This window comes from Myotis nattereri (assembly GCF_964212035.1).
Source record: "Myotis nattereri genome assembly, chromosome: X".
NCBI lineage: Eukaryota > Metazoa > Chordata > Mammalia > Chiroptera > Vespertilionidae > Myotis > Myotis nattereri.
This window is the reverse complement of record NC_138078.1, coordinates 14,017,206-14,036,264: the sequence shown is the minus strand read 5'-3', so window position 1 is coordinate 14,036,264 and position 19,059 is coordinate 14,017,206. Positions and strand designations below refer to the sequence as shown.

The 19,059-nt window shown below is 41.4% G+C and overlaps 1 long non-coding RNA gene across 1 annotated transcript in view; it reads left to right on the top strand.

Moving 5' to 3' along the window:
• LOC308511258 overlaps positions 1-19,059 on the top strand; it is an 808,460-nt gene that overhangs the window by 714,244 nt on the left and 75,157 nt on the right. Inside the window, exon 5 of the long non-coding RNA XR_013995460.1 lies at positions 6,630-6,729. This is a non-coding gene — a long non-coding RNA (uncharacterized lncRNA). The remainder of the gene's footprint in view (positions 1-6,629; positions 6,730-19,059) is intronic.

The following is a 19,059-nucleotide window of genomic DNA, read 5'->3' as shown; positions in this document are numbered from 1 at the left end:
TATTTTTTTAATGGGTAGAGTTTCAGTTTGGAAAATGAAGAGTTTTAGAGATTGGCTGCACAACAGTGTAGATTTACTTAACACTACTGACTTAGACACTTAAAAATGTTTAAGATAGTACATTTTATGTTATGTGTATTTTACCACAATTAATTTTTGTTAAAATATTCACAAAACAGTATCCTCAGAAAATAATATGTTTAGAAATAATGCCAAGACAATTTCATGGTGTATTGCTCCCAAAAGCACATACATCGAAACAAAGCCATTTTACATGAAGAAATGGTAATGGTTAACTTAGCTTCTCTGTGAAATGTCCAGCATAGTAAGTTTAAGACAGTTAGTGTAATGCATCCCCCACTTGTTTCCTCTGGAGAGTAGGTGAAAATCACATAGTTAATTTTCTTTTCCAATGGATAACTTTTTAAAAATATATATATTATTGATTTTTTTACAGAGAGGAAGGGAGAGGGATAAAGAGTTAGAAACATCAATGAGAGAGAAACATCGATCACCTGGCTCCTGAACACCCCCTACTGGGGATGAGCCCACAACCAAGGTACATGCCCTTGACCGGAATTGAACCTGGGACCCATACAGTCCACAGGCCGATGCTCTATCCACTGAACCAAACCAGTCAGGGCCCGATAGATGACTTTTAACCTTATATTATTATGGTGGCCTCTCCTTTCCATCCAGAAATATATGGTGTCAGAGAATGATGACATGGACAGAAGTTTCAAGGCTGATAAATAGGAACCATCCCCCTCTACCTCTGTCCCTCTACCTCTGTCCCTATTAGTAGGCACAACACAGCCTCAAGGAGACCTCTAAGGTCAAGTGTAGACTTCTAAGGATTTAACAATAGTGAATATGGTGGTAGGTTCCAAGTTTTGGGGGAATTTATCTAATCTGAACAAAATCCTCTGGATCTCCAATGCTTCTCTTTTACTGATCATCATGTATTCTGAGAGACAATAAAAAAAAATTGTTATAATCCTACTGCTGCCATTTCCAAGATTCCATTTTATCACATAATCTCTCAGTAGCTGTTGTCCTTTCTGAAACCTGGGGCCAGTACCAGAACAACATTCTTGCAGCCACCCTAAAGAGTAATGAATAGAAATGAGTTATAAATATAAGATGATGTATAAATCTTTTAGCACCAAAGACTTGGGATGTTTAAAGTACACAAAGGACAGACTAATAAGACTATCAATCCTATCTCCAATGTATAGACATTTAGAAAGTGAGATCCCATTTACCCCCAGCCCTTAGAGTTCCATCAACGAAGAGAAATATGCCCGTTTGCCTTTCTAGGGCAAACAGTAAATTTTCCTAGAAACATTAAGGCCATGTGAGATGGGGTTACAATTTATCTGCAATGTAACTAGACTCATTATGGGAAGTTTTCTTTTTTCCCCCTTTTTTAATTTGAAATGTTTACAATGACATCCTATCTAATAAAGAGGGAATATGCTAATTGACCCTCATGCCATCACAAAGATGGCAGCACCCACAGCCAATAAGGAGGGGATATGCTAATTGACTGCCCCACCCTCAAAGATGGCAGCACCCACAGCCACAAGATGGCTGGCAGGGGAGGGCAGTTGGAGGCAATAAGGCCAGCAGGGGAGCAGTTAGGCATCGATCAGGCTGGCAGGGGAGTGGTTAGGGGATGATCAGGCTGGCATGCAGAAGCGGTTAGGGGCAATCAGGCAGGCAGGCAGGTGAGCAGTTGGGAGCCAGCAGTCCTGGATTGTGAGAGGGACTGGAACTAAACCGGCAGTCGGACATCCCCCAAGGGGTCCCAGATTGAAGAGGGTGCAGGCTGGGCTGAGGGACACCCCCCCCCCCAGTGCATGAATTTCATGCACCGGGCCTCTAGTTGGTTAATAAAATTACATATGTATCAGATGTACAATTCTATAATACATCATCTGCATATTGTATTGTGTGTTCATCACCTAATGTCAAGTCTCCTTCCATAACCATTTATCACCCCTTTACACTCTTATACCTCCCCACACCACTATTTTCCTCTGGTTATCTGTGTTTGAGTGTTTTATTTTGTTTAATTCCTTCATCGTTTTTACCCAGCCTCGTAACCTCCCTCCCTTCAGTCAGTCTGTTCTCTGTATCTATGAGTCTGTTCTTATTTTGTTCATTAGACTCCACATGTAAGTGAAAGCATATGATATTTATCTTTCTCTGACTTATTTCACTTAGCATAATACTCTTGAGGTCCATCTATTCTGTTACAAAGGGTACGAGATCCTTCTTTCTTAGGGCTGAGTAATAAGCCATTGTATAAAAGTACCATGGCTGTTTAGTCCACTCACCTACTGATGGACCCTTGGGTTGCTCCCATAACTTGGCTATTATAAATAACACTGCAATGAACACAGGGGTGCATACAGTCTTTCAAATTAGTGTTTCATGTTTCTTCGGATAAATTCCCAGAAGTGGAATTAGTGGGTCATAAGGCAGTTCCATTTTTAATTTTTTGAGGTAATTCTATACTGCTTTCCACAGTGTCTGCACTATTCTATAGTCCCACCATAAGTGCACAAGGGTTCCCTTTTCTCTACATGCTAGTCAACACTTGTTTTTTGATTAATTGATGATAGCCTTTCTGATAAGTATAAGGTAATATCTCATTACAGCTTTAATTTGCATCTCTGATAATGGTGATATTGAGCATCTTTTCATATGGCTATTGGCCATTTGTCTGTCCTCTTTGGAAAAGTGTCTATTCAGGGCCTTTGTCCATTTTTTAATTGGATTGTTTGGCTTTTGGTGTTGAATTGTATACATTTTTATAAATTTTGGATATTGACTCCTTATCAGATGTATCATTGGTGAATATGTTTTCAGTGGGCTGTCTTTTAATTTTATTGATGGCTTCCTTTGCTGTGCAAAACCTTTTTGATGTAGTCCAATTTGTTTATTTTTTACTTTTTTCCCCTTGCCTGAGGAGATATGTCTATGGCCATAGCAACCTGAACACACCCTATCTTTTTTTTTAAATATATTTTATTGATTTTTTACAGAGAGGAAGGGAGAGGGATAGAGAGTTAGAATCATCAATGAGAGAGATCAGCTGCCTCCTGCACGCCCCCTACTGGGGATGTGCTCACAACCCAGGTACATACCCTTGACCAAAATCGAACCTGGGACCCCTTTAATCCCGCAGGCTGACGCTCTATCCACTGAGCCAAACCGGCCACGGCAACACACCCTATCTTATATGCACAGTTTTCTTTCTCTTTCTTTCTTTCTTTCTTTCTTTCTTTCTTTCTTTCTTTCTTTCTTTCTTTCTTTCATCCTCACCCAAGGATATTTTTTTTCATTGATTTTTAGAGAGAGGGGAAGGGTGGAGGAGAGACACGAGAGAGAAACATCAATGTGAGAGAGACACATCAATTGATTGCCTGCTACACGTGCCCCAACTGGGGCTGGGGATAGAACCTGCAATGGAGGTAGTACATGCCCTTGACCAGGAATTGAACCCTCAACCCTTCAGTCTGAGGGCTGATGCTCTATCCCAGTGATGGCGAACCTATGACACCCATTTTTTTGGTTGATTTTTCTTTGTTAAATGGCATTTAAATATATAAAATACATATCAAAAATATAAGGCTTTGTTTTAGTATGGTTGCAAATATCAAAAAATGTCTATATGTGACACGGAGTTAAGTTAGGGTTTTTCAAAATGCTGACACGCCGAGTTCAAAAGGTTCACCATCACTGCTCTATCCACTGAGGCAAATCAGCCAGGGCTCAACAGTTTTCTTATTTCAGAGAGTATTCAGTTGTACAGAGATGCTGCTCTGCTAGCATTTGGCTACATTGAAGGCATCAGACTGAGTGAATATTAATGATGAAATTGTTTCCATACTATATAGCTAACATAATGAAAGCAAAACAATGCAAGTTAAAAGAATCAAGGCTGACAGTTTTAAAATCTCAATAAGGTTCTATTTTCAACTGTGTTGAGTTTTAATATTGAATAACTTGGTCTTTATTAAGAACCTGATAGTTAAAATTACATTTCTCTGGGTTTCTGAAAATATGATAAAAGTTGACTAACAGTTTCTTTGTTGTTGAAGTAGTGAACAACTCTCAATTGTGCCCAATTCTATTATGGAACCTTTCCAACACACTCTGTAGTCTTACACCCACCAAAATTTTACTTGTAAGTAAAAAAAAAAATCTATGTCAAAGAGGCAAGTGTGTTTTTATGCAACTAATTTAAGGGCCTTTGCATAGAACCTTCTGACATAGAGTTAATACAAAATGAAACCATTTAATTAGTAATCATGATGCCAAAATACCTTCCTAGTCTATTAGAAGAAATATGCGTTGGTCCGATCAGTTGAATCATTACCATGCTGATGCAGCACACTGGGAATTTGTCTTCAATGTCTAGCACTCTAATTTTTGAGGAAATAAGGGGAAGGAGATGCATATACCTGCAGGCCTAGTCCCTAGAGCAAAGTTTCTGGTATCCCACTCCAAATACATCTTCTTCTTAACCTCCCATTCATATGCTGGTCTGGAAATCATACAGAAAAATGTTTCAGCCATTGAGGGAAATGAGATAGCAATAGAGACGTTTTTCTCTCCATTTCTTTTATGAGCCTGATAAACAATGTTCAAAGAGACTTCTTAGGTATACAAGAAATAAAGTAGATGAGCCTCCTCTATTTTACTTTAAATCAGAATTGAGCTAACAAAACTCTTGCCAGAAGAAAATATTCCTCATTTCCAGTTTCCTTTCTCTTGCACTTTCTCAGAGCCTCTCTTTTCCTCCTGACAAGCTTATTCACCTGGAGAAAGGTGCAAAAGTACATAATATAGACAGAACATTGGCTGTAATTGAGGACAGGAGCTCAAAGAAGCCATCAGTTTACAGACAAGCAAAGTTATTCTCAGTTACCAAGTGACTTCTCCAAGCCCTTCTCAGTTAAGCCAAGTCTATGTATGCATGTACTCAGAAGCAGACCCAAATAAAACCACCACCACCACCACAACAACAAGACAAGAACATGTGAACTCTTGTTTCCCCACCAGAAAGACAGCTAGATACTTTGTTGAGCATTATCAAAGGCCATTTTGAATGAAATTTAATCTCACAATCTTGCTCCATTTTAGCATCATAACCCAGATAAATGAAGCCTACCTAATCCCTAATAAATCATCAGGGAGTTAACTTATTCCAAAATGGCAAGTCTTCTCATTATCATTTCAAACCAAAAAGCCTATTAAAACACTACATACATTGCCCTAGCTGGTTTTGCTCAGTGGATAGAGCATTGTCCTGTCGACTGAAGGGTCCCAGGTTTGATTGCCATCAAGGACACATACCTAGGTTGCAAGTTTGATCCCTGGCTCTGGTTGGGGTGCATGTGAGAGGCAACCAATTAATGTGTCTATCTCAGATTGATGTTTCTCTCTCTTTATCTCTTCCTCTCCTTTCCACTCTCTCTAAAAAAAATCAATGGAAAAATATCCTTGGGTGAGGTTTAACAACCCCCCCCCCAAATAAAAAACCCACTAAGTACAGGCTCTGGCTGGGCAGCTCAGTGGGTTAGAGTGTGCCAAGGTTGCAGGTTTGATCTCTAGTCTAGGCACATACAAGAAGCAACCAATGAATGCATAAATAAGTGGTGGAACAATAAATTTCTCTCTCTCTCTCTCTCTCTCTCTCTCTCTCTCTCTCTCTCTCTCTCTTCCTCACTTTCAAATCAATAGATAAGTTTTTTAAAAAACCCACAAAACACTAGGTACTTACCTATAGACCTATAGAGGTGCATTAGATTATGGAATAATAGCAGGTAAACTCTGACCTCTAGATCTGAAAATAATTGTTCTAATGATCACGATAAAGTATTTTAAATTAGTGAGAAGAAACCCTCCATTGGTATTTGGGAATCATTACTGTAAGGAGTTGTTCTGTCTCTAGTGATTCTCTACTGGAAAGGGGTCAGTAGAAACACTTAGGCACACACATTCAGAAGAAACCTTACTTTTGAGCCCATACTACTGTATGTTCTAAATACTTTTCTGGATAGTCTTGAAGACAATTTTTAAAGGCAAAGGTCAACTTCAAAACCCATTTTTCAGGTTATAAAGCATGAATCCCTTCCCTTCTGACCTGATTGAAACTTTGGAGGTCCAGCGACAGCAAGAGGCTTATCATATTTCATTTAATACAGACCGGCCCCTATAATTACAGCTTTAAAATATTTTCTAGGCTTCAAAAACTTGTCCAGAAAAGAGCAGCTTGAGACATAATAAAGTATCCTTCAAAGAAAAAAAACGTTCACCTTCTGAAATTCAAGCTTTTGTGACTTCTCATAGAAATCTGGCTCTTTCTCACATTTGTGGTCAGGGCAAAATCAGTGGCAACAATGTAAACTTTATTATTAAATGACCTGGGTATACAGATGGTTCTCTCTTGTTTCAAAGAGGGAAGAATTCCAGGACCACAAGCACTCCCAAGTGAAGAGCTGTGCTTGACACACTTATCATAGGAGTTGGATCATGTTTAGGGGCATGGATGCCAGGAGTGTTGTTTTCTTTTTAATCTCATCGTGCTTTTAAAACCATTTTTCTTTCCACAGGCCCCTTTAGTGCCTTTGAAAAGATCCACTTTCCTGACTCATCCTAGAGGACAGAGAACAGTGTGTGCCCTGAGATGAACAGAAGAGTCTTCTTGCTCTGGTAAGAGCTGGCTCTCTAAGTGCCTTATATGTTCAGTCTTCAATGAATTCTACCCACACAGAACCCCCATTGGTAATGACAAATACCACTGCAGTCTTTGGATATAGCCTGAGTACTTGCTTCTGGTGACAGCCAAGGAGCTACTTTTCAGACTCAGGAACTATACAAACGTGTTGGGGAAGAAATGTTTGACTCTCGACTTTCTCTTTCTTTTCACCACTGAGGAGGGCCATAGTAATTGTTAAGAAAGCTGAAATACAGAGATAGGCTACACAAAACTGGAGCTCCCCCTTAATCTGACTCCAGACACCCTATTATGTAGAGTTCATTGAAACTGTTACTTATAAATTATGGCAGATCCCCACCACAACCATAGCCAGGTCCCCTCAGCCAACTGCCAGGATCTGCCTTTTTTTGCCCTTGAGCTTTCTCTGGCCTTAAACTCCTCTACTTCCCTATACAAACATGGGGCAAGAAAGGCTAATAAATAAATGCCTCCCTTCAAGAATAGCCCTTGCCCCTCAGGTGAGACAACTCTGAGGTATTGATCTACTCTCCCCCAATGTGATTAAGCTAGTTACCCACACTAGTGATAGCACAAGTTTATTGTCAGGATTCAATTCTTTGTTTCATTTTCCCACTCCTCTACTGTGTTTCTGAAGATCACATTCTAAATAAACTACTTGTACTTGAATCTGTGTCTGTCGGTCAGCTTCTAAGACACAGTTTTGGGATGTGGACTCTAAGTGAAGAGGATAAGCTGCTATGTTAGATGAGGTCCATGTATGTGCAACACATCCTCTCCCATATACCACAGCAGTGGATGTTAGCCTTTTGTGTCAGCTTTACCTTCATGATGAAATTTTACTTGCTTTTATTTGGAAATAAATGGTAAGGCTTTCTCCTGCCTCATACCCCAAAACCTGCTTCATCCCTTCCTGTTCCATGTTGAGAGGTCTTCCAATGACCATCCCTACCCTACCCATAGGTTTAGTTTCACTTGACTTCTGAGTACACACAGAGGCCTTCACACACACACACACACACACACACACACACACACACACAGTTTTTAACATTTTTATGATATTTTTATCTTTTGGCAGCCTGTGGACACATCTCAGAAAGTTTTTTTATTTTTATTTTTTTAGCTTTATTTTTATTGTTGACACTATTACAGATCCCCATACCCTCCCCCTTTGCCCACCTCCCTCCACCCAACTCCCACCCTGCCTTCCCTCTGGCCATCACCACACTGTTGTCTGTGTCTATACATAAATGTTCAGAAAGTTCTTTAAATTCACAAAATATATAGGATTATTGTGATGACATGGATGGATATTGAGAATATCATGCTAAGCGAAATAAGTCAGATGTGAAAAAATAAGAACTACATGCTTTCACTCATATGTGGCAAAGCAATAAATGAACAAACAAACAAAAACACATAAACATGGACAACAGTATGGTGGTCACCAGAGGGAAAGGGGGTGAGGTAAGGTAGAAGAGGTAAAAGGAGCCCAATATATGGTGATGGAATGAGACTAGACTTTGGGTGGTCAATATACAGTGCAGAATACAGATGATATATTATAGAAATATACACCTGAAACCTATGTAAATTTATTAACCAATGTCACCCCAATAAATGTAACATAATTTTAAAACATAAAAATATATAGGATTACAAAGGAAGAGTTATAATGATTGGCAATCTGGACTCCAGATGAGAATATATTCCTAAACATATACATATAAGCTCAAGGAACTTTGGTCTTTATTATTTGTCTTCATCTTCCCCATAAGGCAGTGGGACTAGTAATTAAATCATGATTTCACACATTTGATGACTTCCTAGACTTTTCATATTCCCCAGTAACATGATCAGAGTAAATATGTTGTGCCCAGAAGTCCTGCTTATTTGTGTGTCTCCTAATTTAATGTCTCACCTCTGCTTTTATGCCCTTTTATAAATAGGACACTGATATTAGTGCACATTCTATGGATTGCTCAGTTACCTGGCAAGCTTTCTGCCCTATATATGATATTCTTGCTTGCCTTATATCCCTGCTTGGTTCTTATGACCTCAAATCTTTCAATATTCCCTCTATTATACCTCCTCAGTATACCTCTAGCTCACTGGACAAGGCCTTTTTTGTATGAACAGAGATACCATTTATGATATCTGTAATTTTCTTTAAAATACTTTAGCATAGCCTGACCAGCGTGGATCAGTGGTTGAGCAGCCAATCAATGATTCTCTCTCATCATTGATGTTTCTATCTCTCCTCTCTTTACCTTACTTTCTCTGAAATCAATAAAAACATATTTTTTAAAATAATAAAATACTTCAGTGTAGGCTACATGATACAAATATGTCTGTTTTAAACTGCTCTTGGGAGCTATGAGTGATCTTAATCAGGAATCCATATCCCAATAAGAAAGGCCATTTCAGGAATGGCTATTACAAATGTCTCCACTATCTTTATCTCCCATCAATACTAGAAGTTTTGGTAGTTAGCATAATCAATGGTAGAAATGGATTTTCATTGATGAAATTTACAGCTTGCTAATCAGGCTAAGAGATGTTAGAAATTGGCTCTCATGGGTATAGTTGGTGGTATTCAAGATCAATTTATTGGCTAAAATACTTTAAAGATACTACCCATTTTTGAGAGTCTAGCAAGCTCTTTACACTTATCATTAACACATGTTTAACCCTAAACCCATAATCCAGTTTTTGTTCTGGAATAATCCTGATCACCTTTTTATAGTGGATGGTTAGTCAATTCCACCACTACAATAATACTCTATTTACATCAGGTGAACATTTTATGCAAGTTACTTATGGAGCACCCGGAAGAACAGAATTTTAGGATTTCTAAAGTTTGGGATTATATGGCTCTTTATGCATGGTTGTTAATAAATGTCTATGTGTGTAGCAGGATTTGATCTGAGACTTCATTTTATTACCAAGTTGTAGGAAATAGACCAACCTTCACCTCACTCTAAGTTTTGGTGGTTCCTGAGAGCTTCCAAAATAAGCCTAAGAACTGTGATGATCAAATTGCCTTACCTCCTTGCCCTACTCCTCAACCACAAAATGTTATAGATTATAACTTGTTCTTTACCTTTGCTGGTGTCAAATTCATCCATCCATTCATTCATTCAACATTTAATTGAACACTTTCTATTTACCATGTAGGGTTATAGACCCAGGTGCTATTTCAGATAATAAGACAGATAAGACTTTGTGAGTAAAGATGAATAAAATAGTGAACAAGTCAATAAAATAATTTCAGATACTGATAAGTGCTATGAAAAATAAAATAAGATTATGGATGTGGCATCATAAAATAGCAGGAGGGGTGGCTATTTTGGAAAGGATGGTCAAATAAAGCCACTGTGAGGTAAATAAGGAGTACACTAAGCAAAGATCTTATAATTCTCTGCATGAGCCTCCAGAGTTATAATAGAATTAGTCATCAGTGTGATTTGCAATGAAGAGTGGCTCTGAGAGCTTAGAGTTTATTTTAACCTGTTTTAACAGCCAGATCCTCACCCCAAGGTTTAACCAAAGTATGAAAGAATCCCTTAAAGAACCAAAATCCATTTAGCTTTCTTTGAAGCACTATAATGCACAATTAGCACTACTAACTGTTTTCATTGAATTGGTCAGTTGCATCAATTTGTATAAACTGATTGGTATAGCAATTTGTAGTCCACAAATAGAAAAAGAAAATCAGTGAAAGCCCAGCTTAACTTAATTAGTATTGATGGAGCACTGAGAATCACAAAATCTGAGATTTAGAGAGTCTTTTATTTCCTTTTTTAAATTAAATTCATTGGGGTGACATTGATTAATATGATTATACTAGTGGCCTGGTGCATGAAATTTGTGCACATTAAAAGGGGATTAATGAGAGGAAATACTTTAATATTGCTATTTGTCCTTCCTCTATAATAGAAGTGTAAGAGATGAAAGAAAATTAATAAAATGTATATGAAAATCTCCTACTGTCAGAGTCTGGGGCACACCATGGGACCCAGAGTCAAGTCCCCACCCACCCACGTGTGCCTCAAAATCGCACAAGACCCAGACCCTGCCGCCCTCCTCCCCTCATTGAGCTAGATCCAGACCTAGCTGGTCCCACCCTTGTCAAGCCCCGCCAGGTTGGGGGCACGGCCGCAGGTCCCCTGGCCCAGCACCAGGGTGGGGGGCATGGTCTGAGGTCCCATGTCAAGCCCTGCTGGGTGGGGGTCACAGCCTGAGGTCCCCCAGCCTGGCACTAGGGTGGGGGGTGCAGCCTCAGGTCCCCGCTGATCGCATGTTAAGGCTCATTATGAGAACTCAGCCTCCGCTGTGGGCACAGCCATCTTATGTTACGGATACCCCCGCCTCCTCTGGGTGCCACCATCTTTGTGGTGGAGTGATGCTCAATTTGCATATTCCCTCTTTATTAAGTAGGAAAATAAATCACCCACTAATCTATCAATTTTATATCTCCTTTCACATTTGGTTCATCAAAATATTTACATTATTTTAACCATAGCATTACTTAAACCTAGCATTCTATTACATATATTCCCATATTGCTATATCATGTCTATGTTTTCTTTAATGCCTATAAAATATTCCATTGAGCAATTATATCCTAATTTAATTATCACGCTCCTGTTTTAACTATTTGCACTGCTTTTAATTTTTATTGTCATTTGAAAAATATCTTAATGCATAATATTGTTCCAGAATTTGGAATATTTCCTTAGGCAAAAATCCCAGAAGGAAAATTACTATACTAAAGGATTTAAATACTTTTATAGTTCTTAAAACCTAAAGCTGTTACCTTCTATAAATTTTATACTAATCTTCAAAGCATTAGTAATATAGAAGGATATCAAATTTAGCATACACTTACCAGCATTTATTTTTAAGGCTTTACTAATTAAGTGAGTGAAAAATGTTAGCACGTTTTTATTGAACATTTACTTGTTGAATTGTTCTCGTTTGTGAATTGGCTGTTCACTTTTTCCCCTGCTACATTGTCAATCTTAAAACTGATCCATTTTTTGGACCCTTTATAAATTAGAGATGTTCACCCTCAGGCATTTTTTTTCTGTAAGTATTTTTCCAGGTGGCTTTTTATTTTCTTTTGTGTAGAATATACAGAATTATATGTCTGTTTTTTTTTTCTTTTTCTTTGTGACTATTTTTGTTTATTCTATGCATGGAAAGTGAGCATCCTCTGCAAAATTTTTTAAAATAAATGATCAATATCATTCCATTTAGTTTATTAGATTTTGTGCCTTATTTATATTAGAAGTTTAGCTATATAAACACTTTTATGCATATTTACTGGAATATGTTCATTTTATTGTTGTTCATTTGCTAATGAACTATAATTTTATTTGCCATCTATCTTTCTTTTCCTATCTTAAAGATATAAAGTGACTGTATTTACCTGCAGTATGTTCTACATATTTTAATAGCTTTATAGTTGACATATTCTGTCATTTCAATATTGTATATTTGACATACAATAAAGGCATATACTCAAAATAATGAATATACAGTCACCCTCCAAAAGTTTCCTTACATCCATTTGTATTTCATACTTTAGGCCTCTCTTGCTCTTCACAACTCCTTTCTCCCATCCCCAGGCAACCAATAGCCACTACAGATTAGATTGCATTTTTTGTTTATTTTTTATTTATTTATTTTTTATATTTTTTTATTGATTAAGATATTACATATGTGTACCCTCTACCCCGCCCCCCCGCTCATCCCCTCACCCCCCCGTTGTCCGTGTCCATTGGTTAGGCCTATATGCTTGCATATAAGTCCTTTGGTTGATCCTTCCCCCTTGCCCCCACCCTCCCCTACCTTCCCTCCAAGGCCCGACAGTCCAATCAAAGCCTCTCCGTCTCTGGATCAGTCCTTGTTCATCAGTTTATGTTGTTCATTATATTCCACAAATAAGTGAGATCTTGTGGTATTTATCCGCTCTCCAGTTCCATCGATGCTGTGGCAAATGGTAAGAGTTCCTTTTTCTTCTTCCTCTTCTTAAAGAATACCTTTCAGCATTTCATATAATGCTGGTTTGGTGGTGATGAACTCCTTTAGCTTTTTCTTATCCCTGAAGCTCTTTATCGGACCTTCCATTCTGAATGATAGCTTTGCTGGATAAAGTAATCTTGGTTGCAGGTTCTTGCTATTCATCTCTTTGAATATTTCTTGCCACTCTCTTCTGGCCTGCATGGTTTCTGTTGAGAAATCAGCTGACAGTCGGATGGGTACTCCCTTGTAGGTAACTGACTGTCTTTCTCTTGCTGCTTTTAAGATTCTCTCTTTATCTTTTGCTCTTGGCATTTTAATTATGATGTGTCTTGGTGTGGTCCTCTTTGGATTCCTTTTGTTTGGGGTTCTCTGCGCTTCCTGGACTTGTAAGTCCATTTCTTTCACCAGGTGGGGGAAGTTTTCTGTCATTATTTCTTCAAAAAGGTTTTCAATATCTTGCCCTCTCTCTCCTTCTGGTACCCCTATAATTCTGATGTTGGTACGCTTGAAGTTGTCCCAGAGGTTCCTTACACTATCTTCATATTTTTTGAATCCCTTTTCTTTTTCCTTTTTCAGTTGGGTATTTTTTGTTTCTTTGTATTTCAAATCTTTGACTTGATTCTTGGGATCCTCTTGTCTGCTGTTGGATCTCTGTAAATTATTCTTTATTTCAGTCAGCGTATGCTTAATTTCTAGTTGGTCCTTTTTCATGTCCTCCATGGTCTCACTGTACTCCTTGAGGGATTCATTAAATTTATCGGCGGTTTCCATAAAATTCTTGACAAACCTTATAAACGTGGCCTTGAACTCTATATCCAGTCGTCTGCCCTCCTCCGTTTCTGCCAATTGTGACCTGTTTCTTTGTCTCCGCATTTTGGCTGCTTCCCTGTGTTGATAGAGTGGCCCTGCGCGCCAGGTGTCCTGTAGGGCCCAGTGCTCAGCCTCCCCAGTTACCTGGGGTGGACACTCTTGGTGCACTCTTGGTGCCTTGGTTGTTGTAGGATCACTGGGAGGAATTGACCTCCAGGCCAATTGGCTGTGGGAAGCAGCTGTGTCTGAAGTGGTAGAATGGTCCCCCTCTGACCACTGGGTACAGTGGCTCCTGGATCTAAGGAGGTGCTAATTCAGCCCCTGCCTGAGGCCACACAGCCGGAGCCACGAAGAGGCTCAGCTGTGAAGCAATGCAAGCCGCTGCGGGGCCTTGGGCCTTCTCTTGGAAGTTCCGGGTCTGCTTGGCTGGGCTGTAGTTAGGTACATTCACATGCAAAAGCCTCTGCTGCAGCCTGGGTGGGGCGGGGTCTCAGGGAGTCAAAAGGGCGGAGAAAGAAGCTATGGCTGATTCTCCGCGCCCGGAGTCGCAAGTCTCAGTGTCCCGGTAACGGCTGCAAGCACCTCTGAGGGAAATCCGCCCTCAAGTTCGCCCGCTGCCGCCTGACAGAGCAGCCTCTCCCGTATGAGTCCTGGGTCCCCAGAGACTTCCCAGAACCGGAGTTCAGAGCAGTCGGGAGCTTGTGATTCAAAAAGACAGCCGCGTCCTCAGGTGCCACCCCCTATCCGCGCGCGCGAGCCGCCGCCGTACCTCTGCACTCAGCCTCCGCAGCTCCTCTGGCTCTCAGCGTGCTTTTCTTTTCTTCTAGTTGTAGAAATTACACTCAGCCAGCCTTCCTGTTGTTCTGGACGATGTTTGCTCCGTCCTTTGGGATATTTTTCAATTGTTGTGGGAGGCGACTATTTCCCGGTGTTTATCTATGAACCAATCTTAGTTTCTCCTTGTTTATTTTTTTTAATATTTTTAATTTGATTTCAGAGAGGAAGGGAGAGGGAGAGAGAGATAGAAACAACAATGATGAGAGAGAATCATGGATTGGCTACCACCTGTATTCCCCCTACTAGGGATTGAGCCCGCAACCCAGGCATGTGCCTTTGAGTGGAATCGAACCTTGGACCCTTCAGTGTGCAGGTGAATGCTCTATCCTCTGAGCCAAACCAGCTAGGGCTAGATTGCATTTTTAGAATTCTGCATAAATGGAATAATACAGAATGTACTTGTACCCATTTGCTCTTGCTTATTTCATTCAGCATAAGTATTTTGACATGCATCCATGTTGTAGCGTGTTTCAATAGTTCATTCATTTTATTGAAGGGTAACATTCCATTGGACGGATATACCCAGACTAGAGGCCCGATGCACAAAATTCGTGCAAGAGTAGGCATTCCTTCCCCTGGATGCCAGCACCAGCTTCCCTTTAGCACCCAGGGCCCAGGCTTCCCTCGCAGCCCTGGCTTCATCTGGAAGGTCATCTGCAAGGATGTCCAGAAGGATGTACAACTAATTAGCATATTATGCTTTTATTATTATAGATTGTTTATTCATTCTTCTGTTGATGGAAATTTGGTTCATTTCACGTTTTTGGCTATCCTATCTAATAAAAGAGAAACATGGTAATTGGCATACGACCGCTACCCTTCCCATTGGCTAATCAGGGCAATATGCAAATTAAATGTCAGCCAAGATGGCGGCCGGCAGCCAGGAAGCTTGAAACTAACATGAGGCTTGCTTGCTTCAGTGATGGAGGACTCCAACGTTCCCCACCTGCCGCTGCAGGCCTCTGAGCTGCAACTCTAAACAACTATGTAACAAATATAGAAGCTAAAGAAACCCCAGAAACCCGCTTTAGTCCGCCGGGCTTCAGCCAGCAGGATCGCAACATTGTAAGCAAAGGCCAGAAACCTACTTGAGCAGTGGAGGCCTAAGAGCTGGAGCCAAGCCTCAAAGCTAAAGCTGGCCCAGAATAAAAAAAAAGAAAAAAGAAAAAAAGGAGTGGTTGGGAGCTTCAGTCACCCCCAGCCTGAAAACAGGCCTCAGCCCCTCACCCAGACTGGCCAGGCACCCCAGTGGGGACCCCCACCCTGAAGGGTGTGTGACCAGCTGCAAACAGCCATCATCCCCTCACCCAGGCTGGCCAGGCACCCCAGTGGGGACCCCCACCCTGATCCAGGACACCCTTCAGGGCAAACCAGCCAGCACCCACCCATGCACCAGGCCTCTACCCTATATAGTAAAAGGGTAATATGCCTCCCGGCACCGGGATCAGTGTGACAGGGGGCAGTGCCCAAACCCCCTGATCGCCCTGCAGCTCTGTGTGTGACAGGGTGCGGTGCCCCAACCCCCCCCCCCGCCACGGGCCCTGCTCTGTGTGTGACAGGGTAGAGCCATAACCTCCCCATTGGCCCTGCCCTGAGTGTGAGAGTGGCGGCGCCTCAACCCCCCTGATGGGCCCTGCTCTGTGAGTGACGGGGGCAGTGCCCCAAACCCCTGATTGGCCCTGCTCTGTGCGTGACGGGGTGGCACCGCAACCTCCCCATCGACCCTGCCTTGAGTGTGACAGGGGACGGTACCCCAACCCCCCAATCAGCCCTACCCTGAGCGTGACTGAGGGTGGCATCACAACCTCCTGATCACCCTGCTCTGTGCATGACAGGGGGCGGCGCCCCAACTCCCCAATCGGCCCTGCTCTGAGCCCGACCAGGGGCTGCACCTAGGGATTGGGCCTGCCCTCTGCCACCCAGGAGCAGGCCTAATCCAGCAGATCGTTATCTCCCGAGGGGTCCCAGACTGCGAGAGGGCACAGGCTGGGCTGAGGGACACCCTCCCCCCCGAGTGCACAAATCTTTGTGCACCGGGCCTCTAGTCCTAGCTAATAAAAGAGTAATATGCAAATTGACCATCACTCCAACATACAAGATGGCCGCCCTCATGTGGACACAAGATGGCCACCACAATTTTGGAAGTTGTGGGCAATCAGGCCAGCAGGGGAGGCCAGTTGGGAGGGACCAGGCCTGAAAGGGAGGGCAGTTGAGGGCGATCAGACCTGCAGGGAAGGGCAGGTGGTGGTGACTGGGCCAGCAGAGGAGGGCAGTTGCAGGGGGACCCAGGTCTGCAGGGGAGAGCAGTTAGGGATGACCAGGCCGGCAGGGGAGGGCAGTTAGTGTGGACTGGGCCAGCAGGGGAAGGCAGTTGAGGGCGACCAGGCCTGCAGAGGAGGACAATTAGGAGTGACCAGGCTAGAAGGGGAGGACAGTTAGGGGTGACCAGGCTAGAAGGGGAGGGCAGTTAGTGGTAACCAGGCTGGCAGGGGGGGCATTTGGCGGTAACCAGGCTGGCAGGGGAGGGCAGTTTGGGGCAAACGGGCCAGGAGGTGAGGCAGTGAAGGGTGACCAGGCTGGCAAGGGGCGCAGTAAGGGGAAATCAGGCAGGCAGGCAGGGATCAGGCCTAAACTGGCAGTTGGACATCCCCCAAGGGGGCCCAGATTGGAGAGGGTGCAGGCTGGGCTGAGGAGACCCCTACATGCACGAATTTCATGCACCGGGCCTCTAGTTAAACAATAACTCCCTGTTCCTCCATTCTCAGCTCCTGGTAACCACTATTCTACTTTTTGTCTCTGAATTTGACTACTCTAGATTGCTTTTATTAGTGGAATCATATAATATTTGTCCTTTTTGTGTCTGGCTTATTTCATGTAGCATACTATTTTCAAGGTTCATGTTGTAGCATGTATAACAATATTGTTACTTTTTAAGGCTGAATTATACTCCATTGTTTGTTTATAGTACATGTTTATTTATCCATTTACTTGTCAATGGATATTTGGGTTGTTTCTACCTTTTGGCAATGGTGAATAATGCTACTATGAAGATTGGTGTACTAATATCTGAGTTCCTGCTTTAAATTATTTGGGGTATATTCCTTGCCAGTGTGGCTCAGTGTTTGAGCATCGGTTTATGAACCAGGACATCATGGTTTGATTCCTGTTAGGGCACATGCCTGGGTTGCAGGCTCAATCTTCAGTTGGGGACATGGAGAAGGCAGCTGATTGATGTTTCTTTCTCATTGATGTTTCTTTCTCGTTGATGTTTCTTTCTCATTGATGTTTCTATCTCTTTACTAGTATCCTTCTCCTTTACTCTTTGCAAAATCAATAAAATATATTTTGAAAAATTATTCAGGGTATAGACCCAGAAGTAGAGTTGGTGGGATATATGGAAATTCTATGAAAAACAGGTAATTATCTTTTGGAAATATTTAACTATTTAAATTGTGATTTTAATTTTTATTTATTTTTATTTTGTTTTTATTTTGTTTTATTGCTTAAAGTATTACAAAGAGTATTACATATGTCTCCTTTTTTTCCCCCTTGACCTTCCCCTACCCCCCAGTGTCTTGTGACCATTGGTTATGCTTATATGCATGCATACAAGTCCTTTGGTTGATCTCTTACCCCCCAACCCCAACCACCCCAGCCTTCTCGCTGTAGTTTGACAGTCTGTTCCATGTTGCTCTGCCTCTGTATCTATTTTTGTTCATCAGTTTATACTGGTCTTAATTATCCATAAATGAGTGAGATCATGTGGTATTTTTCTTTCATTGACTGGCTTATTTCACTTAGCATAATGCGCTCCAGTTCCATCCATGCTGTTGCAAATGGTAAGAATTCCTTCCTTTTTACAACAGCATAGTATTCCATTGTGTAGATGTACCACAGTTTTCTAATCCATTCATCTGCTGATGGGCACTTGGGCTGTTTCCAAATCTTAGCTATGATAAATTGTGCTGCTATGAACATAGGGATGCATATATCCTTTCTGATTGGTGTTTCTGATTTCTTGGGATATATTCCTAGAAGTGGGATCACTGGGTCAAATGGGAGTTCCATTTTTAGTTTTTTGAGGAAACTCCATACTGTCTTCCATAGTGGCTGCACCAGTCTGCATTCCCACCAGCAGTGCACGAGTGTTCCTTTTCCTCAGCATCCTCTCCAGCACTTGTCGTTTGTTGATTTGTTGATGATAGCCATTCTGATAGGTGTGAGATGGTACCTAATTGTTGTTTTGATTTGCATCTTTTGGATGATTTGTGACTTTGAGCATGTTTTCATACGTCTCTTTGCTTTCTGAATGTCCTCTTTTTAAAAGTGTCTATTTAGGTCCTTTGCCCAGTTTTTGATAGGGTTGTTTATCTTCCTTTTGTTAAGTTGTATGAGTTCCCTATAAATGTTGGAGATTAAACCCTTATTGGTGATAACATTGGCAAATACGTTCTCCCATGCAGTGGGCTTTCTTGTTGTTTTGTTGATAGTTTCTTTTGCTGTGTAGAAGCTTTTTATTGTGATGTGGTCCCATTTGTTTATTTTCTCTTTAGTTTCCAATGCCCTAGGAGCTGTATCTGTGAAGTAATTACTTCGGCATATGTCTGAGATTTTGTTGCCTTTGG